This window comes from Macadamia integrifolia, unplaced genomic scaffold (genome assembly GCF_013358625.1).
Source record: "Macadamia integrifolia cultivar HAES 741 unplaced genomic scaffold, SCU_Mint_v3 scaffold2563, whole genome shotgun sequence".
Taxonomy (NCBI): domain Eukaryota; kingdom Viridiplantae; phylum Streptophyta; class Magnoliopsida; order Proteales; family Proteaceae; genus Macadamia; species Macadamia integrifolia.
The window spans coordinates 6,072-18,547 of NW_024868799.1; the positions used below are offsets into that span (position 1 = coordinate 6,072).

The 12,476-nt window shown below is 38.2% G+C and overlaps 1 long non-coding RNA gene across 1 annotated transcript; it reads left to right on the forward strand.

Moving 5' to 3' along the window:
• Positions 1-1,167: 1,167 nt before the first annotated feature.
• LOC122066753 lies at positions 1,168-11,870 on the forward strand. Its single transcript, XR_006136446.1, has 2 exons — positions 1,168-1,418; positions 11,385-11,870. It is a non-coding gene; the product is annotated as an uncharacterized LOC122066753 (long non-coding RNA).
• Positions 11,871-12,476: the final 606 nt, after the last annotated feature.

Sequence of the window (12,476 nt, forward strand, 5' to 3'; positions counted from 1 at the left end):
GATAAAATGTTATTACATTTTGGAGGATAGTGAGGTTATCTCATGTGAGTTGAAGAGAGATAGGCACAGAGATTGTAACACCCTAAATTTTAAGCAACTAAGCTTAGTTCATGGATCCAGCTGGCATAAGAGATAGGCTGCCTTATAGTGGTGGATTCATTTGCATAGCAGAGAGAGTGGGAACTTGGCAATTCTAAAGTCAGGAAAATATGTACAAATTGTCAAAAATGATTGGGACCTGTCCTACATTGAATGGACTCCATAACACAAGGGGTAGGATAACAAATGGACAAAAAAGAGCCCAACCGGTGGGAGGGCACTAGAGTTAACAGGCCAGCTGGTTGGCTTGGCAGAATCGGTATTTTAGATTCCGTGGGCCCCACACACACTCTATTATGTAAATCCCTTCTCTTCTTCTTGTATTGTTACAGAGAGGGAAATTTTTTTATGACTCATGAGACATATTATTATAATATAATTATATAATATAAATAAAAATATTATATATATCATACTATTATATAAAAGCATGTACTTATGCTTCATGGCTAATATTTTTTTAGACTATTTCACCCTTCTTATTTATTTAAATTCCCACTTTTTTTTCTTATCATTTTTTTCACTCTTTTTTATTTCTCCTAAATCGTCGGTATCCTTTCTATTTTTTATTTAGATTTTCTTAATTTTTATTATATCCTTCCCTCCTTTTCCTCACCCTCACATGTTCTTGCTATTTCTTATAAATTTCTCCATAATTATATATCTCTCTCTCCATATTTATCATAATGATATCCTTTTTTATTTTTTTTGAATCCTAATACCGACCAAATACAAAACAACTATATTTAAGAATATGAGATAGCACAAATATCTTCTCTTTCCTTCTCTATCCATTGCCAGCGATCTCTTCTCCTCTTTCTCCCCCCTTAAAATGGTACTAGGTTTTCTTGCAAATCTTAACCAACCAATAATAGAGTCAAAGAAAGAGTTGGAAAGAGAGAATTTAAGAACATGAATCGATAGCGAATATGATTTGTTAGATTTGGTAAATAATCCATGGTAGAGAATAGCCAGGTCAGTTTTTTTTTTTTTTTTTTTTTTTTTTGGTTGAAGAATAGCCTTCTTTTCTCTTCGGACTGCCAATGGTAAGAGATAAGAGGTAGGATGTAGGAGGCGATCTCTCTCTCTCTCTCTCTCTCTCTCTCTCTCTCTCTGAACTGATTTTCCTCTCATTTTGTAGATTTTTTTCTTCTTCCAGCGAGGTTGAGGTTCGATTTTGCATAGTATTTGGTTGCAGCCTCTGTGTCACGGAGATAACTCAATTTTCTTGTTTTCTTTCTCTCTCCATAGGCAGTGATTTTGCTGTTCAGATATGTCGATTTTGCAGAGTATTTGGTTGTAGCCTCTACAGCACGAAGGTAACTCAATTTTCTTGTTTTCTTTCTCTCCCCATAGGCAGAGATTTAGCTGTTCAGATCTGTCGATTTTGCAGAGTATTTGGTTACAGCCTCTTTTCGAATTCTTTTTGCTTTCTACTAAAATCTTATTAGTTTCCTTGCCAATAAATCTTTTTGTCATGTTATTTTCCATTCTAACTTCTGCCTTTGGATGGTGTGTAGTTAAGTAGGAATGGATTAGGCCTACGATGAGAGGCATTGCCCTGTCTCCAAGGGACTGTCATAGTTGTACCACCGTTGGGAAAAACATGTTTGTGTTTAGGGTATAGATGGGAAGAATCCACTCAAGGATTTAGTCATCCTAGATACATGTAATCTCATTCTCTAAAATCAGTTCTTTTATTATATATCTATTAAGATTGTGCTTGATGATAAAAATTTTATTCTTCTCTATGTTCATTTTCGGTGATTGGCCTAACCCTAATTAAATGGTTTTGATAGGTCTAAGACATAGTCTATGATTGACCAAAACAGAAAAAGACATAGATAGATTGACTCGAGAAGTCTGTAAAATTTTTTTATGCAGCTAATATATCATGTTTCTACGAGCTTTAAATGGTGCAAGCCTTGTGATTTATATACAGGGACAAATTGTGTTCATTTTGTTATTTTTCAGATAAAAATCTCCGCCATCTTTTTTTTCCCCCTCAATTTTGTATGTTCGGTGTTTAAATGGGATGTTGGGATGGACACCTAATACTGTCCCATGGTTTTTGGGCATTTTCTTCCAAGATGGGTCTGGTTGGGTTGGGATACTGAGGTCGCCTGAGAGTCCCTCTGACTGTCCTGCATTGAAAAAAGTTTTGAAAACATTGTTTATGTTATTGAATTGAAGCATGCTTGTAGCGACCAACACATGGATGTGTCCAAGAGTATGTAACGAAGGACCAACACCACGTGAAGGACATAGTGCAGTACTTGGGATGTAAAATTATTGATATCTAAGAAAAAACTAAAGAGGTTAGTTGAAAATTTAGTAATTTTCTATTGTTCCAGGTTTTAGTTATTGCATGGATTTTTTCTTCTATTTGCCACACTTTATAGTTTTTCGAGTTATAGAGTAGAGAAGGATGATCAATCTTCTTTATTGATTTAGATGAAACTTTCCACATTTCTATTATAGATTTTTTTCTTCTACTTAGCATATTATGTTTTTGATTGACTCTTAGAGATCTGAGGGTATTCTGACTGTTTGTTGTTGATCATGAGCAAGTCTTCTTCTGTTTTAACTAATATTCACAGATGGTTGAATGACCTTAGTCTTATCCAACCTATCAGCCTTGATAATTACCAACCAATTAGTGATTTGATTCCCAGGCCAGAATACCAAGGGTGGTTACCTAAAACATCTTGTGTAATAGTTTGTGATGGGTGTTTTGATGACTCATCTTGCATGGCTGGATGGACAACAATTATTTTCTTAAAAGGAACATATGCTAGCACCTCTTTAAAACTCCCAAAAAAGAGCATGATTTTTATTAGATTTGAAGTATTATATTTCAATTTTGATTCCTTCTTCATCACATTTTTTATTATTTAAATATGGGTCCTTAGCTCAATTGGTAGAGTACTTTGAGTGTGAAAATTATTTTATGCCTTAAGACGATGGTCATTTGAATCCACCAAGTCTATTATCTATATTTTCATTTTAACTCCAGTAGTAGTGTTATGGGAATTGATATTTCACTTTTTTATTTTCCCTTGGATGTATAAGTTATTGATGAAACGAAAACATGTCATATGATATGCTTTTTGATATATATGTCAACTCTGGTGTTACTCCCTATGAGAATGGAGAAGACTCCAACCCTTCAATTCTTGTTGTGAAGTCAAATTGGCTAATAACTTTTCTTATACTATTGCTTATTAATACCAATCAATGATTTTAGATGGTGATAGATGTGGGTTTGGATTTAAGTAGTAATTTCTTAGGACTAGCTTATTTTCTTAATCGCGTCCATTTGCTTGATCATTTTCTTGTGAGTCTCATACTTTTTGTTTCTTTGATCACGGATTTTATAATTTAAATATGGGTCTTTAACTCAATTTAACTCAATTGATAGAGTGCTTGTGGTGTGGGAAATGGTTCCATACCTCAAGAAGATGGTGGTTTGAATCCACCAAGTCCCTTAACTATGTTTTTGTTTTAACCTCGATGGTAATATCATGAGAATTTTTTGGGTTTTAAACAGGAAAAACAAAACATTTTTTTAAATGAATTCTATAGGAGAGGAAGTAGTCGACTTTTTGAAATTCTGTAGGAAGGGAAATGGTTGACAAAGTTTAGTCAGAATAATATTGAGTTTGAGTCGAGTCTTCCATGTAAATAGTAACTAAATGACTTTGAGAGAGAGAGAGAGAGAGAGAGAGAGAGATGAGCCTTTTATATTTGAAAAAACATTTAAATGTCTCAAAAATGTTTCTTCCTAAATTTTCTACATTAGGTTTCTCACTCTCTCTCTCTCTCTCTCTCTCTCTCCCTTGCACTAGAAATACATTTAACCATTGATTGTCTACAAAAAAGAGCTGTAATTGTCTATCATTATTTGAAATTAAAAAAATTAGTATTTAATAATCATCTTAAATTACTAATTGCTTCAATGGATATAGATTGTTGATTATAGGAAATAAATGAAAATACGGTGACCGCACATTTTTTTAGTGTATAAAAATGTTTGGCCACACGTGCATTATATATATATATATATGTAATATTCTCTCACCACCTAAGCCTTAGGCATAAGTCAGTTAAGAGGAGGAATAAAAAAGGGCTAGGGTATTCGGTGAAGACCCATTTGACCCTCTTATTTCCTGCAAGAAGCAAGAAGAAAAAACGGAGAAAGAAGAAGGAGAAGAAGGAAGGAGAAGGAAGAAGAAGAGAGAGAAATAGAAAGAGAGCTCATCTACCTTAGGCAGCTCTTGGATCGGGCTAGTAACAGGTAAGTGTTGAGTAATTTTTCCTACAATAATAGGGTTTCTGAGTTGTGTTAATTAAGAACTCCTAAATGGGTTAGGGATTTCATTAATTTGTTAGAAAACTGAAAATTAAAGGTGGAAAATGAAATTAAGGCTTGGGATTGTGATGAATTACTAAATTAACATGGGAATTACTGAAATTAAGGTTGGAATTAAATGGAACCAACTGAATTTGATGAATTTCTGACTTTCTTACCTGACCTATCTTGATAAAACCTGATTTGAGCTGAATTGTTACTCATAAGGTTTCCTAAGAGAGGGTTTAACTCAAAATGGAGGCTGGAAATAGGAATCTTGACCTGATATCACTTTAAAATGGTCTGAGAAACCAGAAGTAAGAAAGCAAAATTGAATTCTGAAGATTTGGGGCAACCGGAGGGAGACAATCGGCTGGCCGGTCGGGTCCACTGTCACCGGCCTTTTGGAGTTTCAGGAGCCAGTAAGGCTACTGTACTGACCTATAACCCTCTGAGCATAATAAGGACCTACAGTATAAGTATAACAGAGACTATATGGCCTCTAATTGATGGATCTTGATGCTAATAAGCTTTACTTTGAAAACTCTAACTGGGACTCTAACTAGGAATGGGGTTTCCACTTAGACTAAAGCCTAACATGAAAGGTGGGAAATAAGGGTACCCCACTCAATCTAAATTGGTAAAGTTTTAATTAGATAATGGAATAGGGAACTTGATTTGCAGTGTGGGACCCTATTCAAGTAATTATAAGTTGAATTTTTGTAGATTCAATTTAGTAGACCAAGAATGGGTTTAATAACCATGTAGGTGTAGGTACCATGGACCTCCGCCCCTGCGTGATCGCCGATGCGGTGCGCAGCGCGGGTGAACACGCTCTGATTCAACCCTAATGAGATGAGATGGTATCTCCTGGTCATCAAATGCAAAGGGGGGATACACGTTATGGGAAAAAGGAGTCGCCACCTAGAAAGGGTCTAGGACCCGTAAATGTCTCCCCCAATCAAGGGAGAGAGACTAATGACTCTGATGGATAAGGCTGGTTTGCACCAAGATTCTGGACAAGTGTCAAGTGACAGACTGGGAATGTGTTAGGCACCCAGTCTGCCCGACCCTAAGGCCGGTCTCTTTTATTTGACCAAAGTTTGTTTGTACCCTACTAACTAGTCCTAAATCTAGGTCACTGAAAACCCTAATCTAGGTATCTAAGCATGACATGTGAAAACCCAAAATCAAGTGTCTAAATTATGCTAGCTAGGTTATGATGCAAATGATGAAATGATTACGCTAATTAAAGAAGCTTAAATGATTTAATTAATGTATTATGAGTCTTAGATTAAGCTAATTAAATAAACCTAAACCTAGGATTAGTTTAGCAATTTGTGAAACCCTAAATTAAACTAATTCGATTAATTGAACCTAACCTAGATGGGTGATCAATGAATTTATGAAATCCTAAATTGAATTAATTAAAATGATTAATCCTAATCCCTAGTAATTTATGAAATAAATTATTGCAATCCTACTTAATCTAATTAAAAAGGTTTATAAATTAAAGGAGACCTAACTAATTTATAAAAGTGAAATGGATTAATTACATTAAATGAATGCATTTTTACTAATCTACCTAATCTAGTGTAGGAGGATTAAACTAAACCTACGGTTTAATTAAACTAATTATGAAACCTAATTGCACTGATTATGTTTACCTTGAGCTAATCCTAGGATGAGTTAAATATTTTCAAAACCCTAGTTAAGCTAATGAGAAGAGAATTTTTTAACTAATTAATCTAATTAATTATCCTACATTAAATAACTAATTAATTGATTGATTAAAATAAACAAACCACTAGAGGGAAAAAGATTGGTAATTACACAAGCTTAATAAATTGAATTGAATGAAGAAATCAAATGCAATGATTTAAAAAGCTAAATTAGCAAACCACAATTAAATAAACAACAGTTGAAATGACTAATTACATTAACTAAGTTACTTTAATTAATCTAAATTAGTACTACACTAATGCAAGTGAATGTTGGAGTACAAAAGATAGATAGTAGGAAGACCCAAATCCCCAATACGCACCTAATGCTACGAGCCGGTTTGAGGGGCTAGCCACGCCCGTCCTAAACTAAACACGCCCTAAACTACGTCCCATACACTATTTAGAGGGAAATAAAATGAAATCATTTGATTTTAAATTTTAAAATTAGGGGAATCCCAAACCTAAGTTCTAGGACTAGATACATTACAGACCTGAAATCAAACCAAAATGGATAAAAGAAAAATAAAATATATATAAAAAAAGGAGGGAAAGATTCCACATAGAAATGAAATAATAGATTGTGGGCATTACAAATATGGACTATCTAATAGCAAATTAAAGAAATAACCAAAAAAACAAGAAAATAAAATAAGAAGGAGAAGAAGAAAAAGTGAGTTGTAGGTTCGGTTGCTGCTAGTTACAGCGGCAGGGAAGGAAAAGAGAAAGAAAAAGAAGAAGAAGAAGAAAAAGAAAAGAAGGGGAAGCTGAGTATTCGGTTGCTACCGGTTGGGTGTTGCAGCAGCAGGGAAGGAAAAGAGAAAGAAAAGAAGAGAAGAAGAAGAAGAAAAGGAGAAAGAGGGGGGTTCGGTTGCTGCCAGTTACAGCAGCAGGGAAGGAAAAGAGAAGAAGAGAAGAAGAAGAAGAAAAAGAGAATGAGGAGAAGCAGGTTCGGTTGCTGCCGGTTAGGGGTTGCAGCAGCAGGGAAGGAAAAAAGAAGAAGAGAAGAAGAAGAAGAAAAAGAGAAGGTCCGATTGCTGCCAGTTACAGTAGCAGGGAATGAAAAGAGAAAGAAAAAAAGAAGAAGAAGAAGAAGAAGAAAGTTTGGTTGCTGCCAGTTACAGTAGCAGGGAAGGAAAAGAGAAAGAAAAAAGAAGAAGAAGAAGAAGAGAGGAGGATTAGGTGCGGCTGCGGTTCGGGTGCTGCCGGTTAGGGGTTGCAGCAGCAGGGAAGGCAAAAAAGAAGAAGAGAAGAAGAAGAAGAAGAAAGTTCGGTTGCTGCCAGTTAAAGTAGCAGGGAAGGAAAAGAGAAAGAAAAAGAAGAAGAAGAAGAAGAAGAAGAAGAAGAAGAAGAAGAAGAAGAAGAAGGAGGAGGAGTTAGTGCGGCTCGGTTCGGTTGCTGCCGATTAGGGGTTGCAGCAGCAGGGAAGGAAAAGAGAAGAAGAGAAGAAGAAGAAGAAGGAGGAGGAGTTAGTGCGGCTCGGTTGCTGCCGGTTAGGGGTTGCAGCAGTAGGGAAGGAAAAGAGAAGAAGAGAAGAAGAAGAAGAAGAAGAAGAAGAAGAAGAAGAAGAAGAAGAAGAAGAAGAAGAAGAAGAAGAAAAAGGAGGGGGAGTTAGTGCGGCTCGGTTGCTACCGGTTAGGGGTTGCAGCAGCAAGGAAGGAAAAGAGAAGAAGGGAAGAAGAAGAAGAAGAAGAAGGGGGAGGAGTTAGTGCAGCTGCGGTTCAGCTATAGGAAAAAAAGAAACAAAGGAAGAAAAGATGGGGAAGAAATTAGGGCTTGAGATCCTAATCTAAGGGTCTAGATTAAAAGAACAAAAAGTAACTTAAAAAAAACTAAACCAAATCAAAGGTAAACATGAAAAAACAATTAAACTTAATTAATCTAAAAAATCAATTACCTAAATACCTTTTTAATTGGACCGAAATAAATCAATTCATATCTAATGAACCGTATTAAACCCAAATGAGACTAATTAAGCATAATTAATCTAAAAAAATCATGAATTAATTTATTACATTAAGTAAGCTAGTTCTAAACTACAATTAGGAGAAGAAAAATACCTTAAGCCGGCTTTAATCAAGGAACAAGGGGAGATAACCCTTGTGCTTTGAGCCCCCAAATCGAACCGAACCGGATAAGATCTCCTGGCTCAATGAAGGATTAATGTATTAAACTTTTAAACTTGGAAAATGTTTGATTTTAGAGGGAAGAAGTTAGCCAAAAACCTTAATGGGGCCATCTTCTCTCCCAAATTCTCAATCTTTCTCCTCCTTTTGGAAGAGGGGAAGGGCTATTTTTATAGCCATGGGACTTGGGTCAATTTTCTCAAATTTCCGATGTGGGACTAAAACTAGAGAGGATTGTCCAAAAGGCCTTGCTTTTGGACAAAGTGGAGCACGGCCTGTTGGAGGCCAAGGTGGAGCACGACCATTTGGAGGCCGAGGTACAGCACGGCCTGATGTAGGCCGAGGTGGAGCACAGCCTGTTGGAGGCCGAGGTGGAGCACGGCCTGATGTAGGCCGAGGTGGAGCACGGCTTGTTGGAGGCCGAGGTGCAGCACGGCCTGTTGAAGGCCGAGGTGGAGCGCGGCCTAATGGAGGCCGAGGTGGAGCGCAGCCTGATGGAGGCCGAGGTGGAGCACGGCCTGATGGAGGCCGAGGTGGAGCACGGCCTGTTGGAGGCCGAGGTGCAGCGTGGCCTGATGGAGGTCGAGGTGGAGCACGGCCTGATGAAGGCCGAGGTGCAGCGTGGCCTGTTGGAGGCCGAGGTGGAGCGTGGCCTTATGGAGGCCGAGGTGGAGCGTGGCCTGATGTAGGCCGAGGTGGAGCACCGCCTTTTGGAGGCCGAGGTGGAGCACGGCCTGATGGAGGCCGAGGTGCAGCACGACCTGATGGAGGCCGAGGTGGAGCGCGGCCTGATGGAGGCCGAGGTGGAGCGCGGCTTGATGTAGGCCGAGGTGCAGCACGGCCTGATGGAGGCCGAGGTGGAGCGGAGGTGGAGCACGGCCTGATGGAGGCCGAGGTGGAGCACGGCCTGATGGAGGCCGAGGTGCAGCACGGCCTGATGGAGGCCGAGGTGGAGCGCGGCCTGATGGAGGCCGAGGTGGAGCACGGCCTGTTGGAGGCCGAGGTACAGCACGACCTGATGGAGGCCGAGGTGGAGCGCGGCCTGATGGAGGCCGAGGTGGAGCACGACCTGATGTAGGCCTAGGTGGAGCACGGCCTTTTGGAGGCCGAGGTGAAGCACGGCCTGATGTAGGCCGAGGTGGAGCGCGGCCTGATGGAGGCCGAGGTGGAGCGCGGCCTGATGGAGGCCGAGGTGGAGCACAACATCAAATTCTAATTTTTTGAAAAAATTTTCTCTTGAAAGTTTATAGGAAAATATGGTCATTTTCTACTCTAAGTTTGAAAATTCTTCAAGTCTAAAATATCCAACATGTAATCCTTCATATTGTTATCATTGCCGGGGGGTGACAAAATTTGGTGTCTACAGTAGGTTGATTAGATGACCTACCCAAACCTCAGGGATTGGACTAGAGTGTTAGTTGGTCATTTGGTCAGCAGAGGAGGGATACCGACTTGAGATTAGTGTACTCCCTATCAGCTGAGTATGGATTCTGGTGTGGGAATTTAGATGAAATAAAGGAAGTAGAATTATTCAATGATTATTAAATATAAAAATTAAACTTAATGTGAATTGGTTATTTAGGAACCTAAACATACCCGGCATTGATATGCGGTGATGGGAATTCAACGATAACAATTGGATTTTGAGTTTTCAGGTGAGTGGATGTTTGATTATTTTACGGAGTGTTTCTTTTATATTTTATTTATGCATGCTTTTGTGTAATGTGGTTGAATTCCATGTTTTGGATGTATTTTCATATATATATATATATAGATATATTGCACATGTGGCATGGTTTTATCGATATTATTGTGATTGAGGTTTTGTGGATGCGTAGTTATAGAATTAAGTGGTAGTGATTACAACATCGACAATCTGAGGCACGGTGTGACCGAGGGGGGGAGAATCTGATGCCGTGGGCTTAGAGGTTGGTATTATAGTGATGGCCACTGATGTATGATTGATTACGATGATGCATGTAGATTGCATATGGTTAGATTTCACAGACCCTGGTGCTACATCCCTGCCAATAGGGGGTTAGGTATTGGCGAATCCTCGGAGATGGGGATGCAGCATGGGTGACCGATGTGTGAGATTCTGGGACTGTGGCTGCATGCTCCACAACACGGGTGATCAATGTGTGAGATTCCAGGATCGTGGTTGTCTACAGTATAGGTGACCAATGTGTGTGATTCCGAGACCATGGCTATATGATGGGGTTTCTCCATAGGGGTTTGTAGAGTGACCGATGTGTGTGATTCTAGGACCTGCAAGCTCCTGATTTGCAATTAACTTATATCTTTGGGTGACTCATGTGTGTAATTCTAGGACTAGGGGTTTCACCTATGTTGCAGTAGCACTGATACCCTATTTGGACTTAGTAATTGTTGTTAGGTGTTGTTTGTTAAAACTGGATCATGAGCATCATCTAATTTGTTTGAGAATGCATTGCATCATTTGTTTGCGTGTGCTTGCATGTACACGCCTCACTAGGCTTGTGAAGTTCATCCTTCTTTGATTACTCTTTTTAGATGGTGGAACCGGTGCTGAGGTAGGATTGGATTTCAGCAGTGGTTGTGAGGCTTGTGTCTACAAGACACTAGGGTGTTGATGGAGTTCACTTCTATTATTTCAGTCATTCCTTTTGATGTTAATATTTATGAAGTGTGTAGTAAGTATATTGTACCTGTGGTTGCTTTTAGACATGGGATTTGTATACTGTTATTTATCATTGTAGTACATCACCTGATCACCAGTAGTAATTGTATAAATTTTATTAGCATACTTTAATTTTAGTTGTGGTCTTTGTGACATTTGTGAAATTAAGATACTGCATTTGTGATCCTGGAGGGTTAGGTTGACTAGATGTGGATGTCCAGTGCCACATACCTTGGCCAATTTGAGGCAGGGTGTGACAGAAATGCTAGTGTACCCTACCTCAAAAAAATATTTTTTCTAAATGTATAATAAAGAAAAGGAAGAAGTTTTCCTTAACTACACAGTAAGGTTCACTGCCCCATCCTAGGATTTTATGTTTTCTTACAGAAGAATCGATTCTCTTAATGTAGTCAGTTACATTGATGCAGATTTTGTTGGATCTCCAGATGACCTCAAGTCTACTTCTGGATATGTTTTGATGGTGGCAAGTGGGGTTATATTGAAGAAGACTGTTAAGAAGACACTCACTGCATCTTCCACTATGCAGGTAGATTATATGGCGTGTTATGAAGCCATTGTTCAAGCTTTATGGTTAAGGAATTTTATCTCAGGACTACATATTGTTGACTCTATATCTAAACCATTGAGGATGTTCTGTGACAACTCAGCTCGATTCGTTTATCTCATAATAGTAAAAGTGCTTCAGGATCTAAGCACATTAACATTAAGTATTTTCTTATCAGAAAGAAAGTTCAAGAGTCACAGATTACAATGGAGTAGACTGCTATAGAAAATATGATTGCAGATCCTCTTACTAAGGGTTTAACACTCAGAGTTTTCCAATAGCATGTCATTAATATGGGACTTGTTAGTTCTTCTAATGCATTTTATTAGTGGAAGTTTTTCTCAATTTGTTTGCATTTGACTTTCAGTTTTATTTTATATTTATGATGCATTATTATTTGTTCTCGAGAATATTTATGCATTTTTAATTATGACCACTTATTTCTTTGCCTCCACAGAAATGAGGCTATATGTAATGTATTTACCTCATTCGATATCTAAGGTTCTAGTCAATACACAGACACACACACATCAAGTCTTTAGTAAAGCCTTGATTGATTGAGGTCTAGTGCTAGTGTTTTGGGACTTTGGACCCAGTCCCAATGAACTTCTTTGATTGAAGTAGCATTTGAGAGATGCTTGTGGTTATGAGACATTCGGTATTTATCTCATAGGCCACATTTAGTTTTCGAGCCAAGACTAATTTGGAAATAGATCTGATGATCATTATTGCATGTACTTTTCATATCACACTTTCATGTTGATTTACTTAAGTTGGTGAGATTCTAATCACTTTAACGTGTTTGGTCCCATATCGCTTTAGATGTGATGATCAATATGGTTGGGTGTTTGTAATTATCATTCGGACTAAGACATTTAGTTTAATATGCACTCCATTCAACAGTGTTTTATTTTGTGGCCACATTCAGTTTGTTTAAACCAGAGAGTCATTTGAA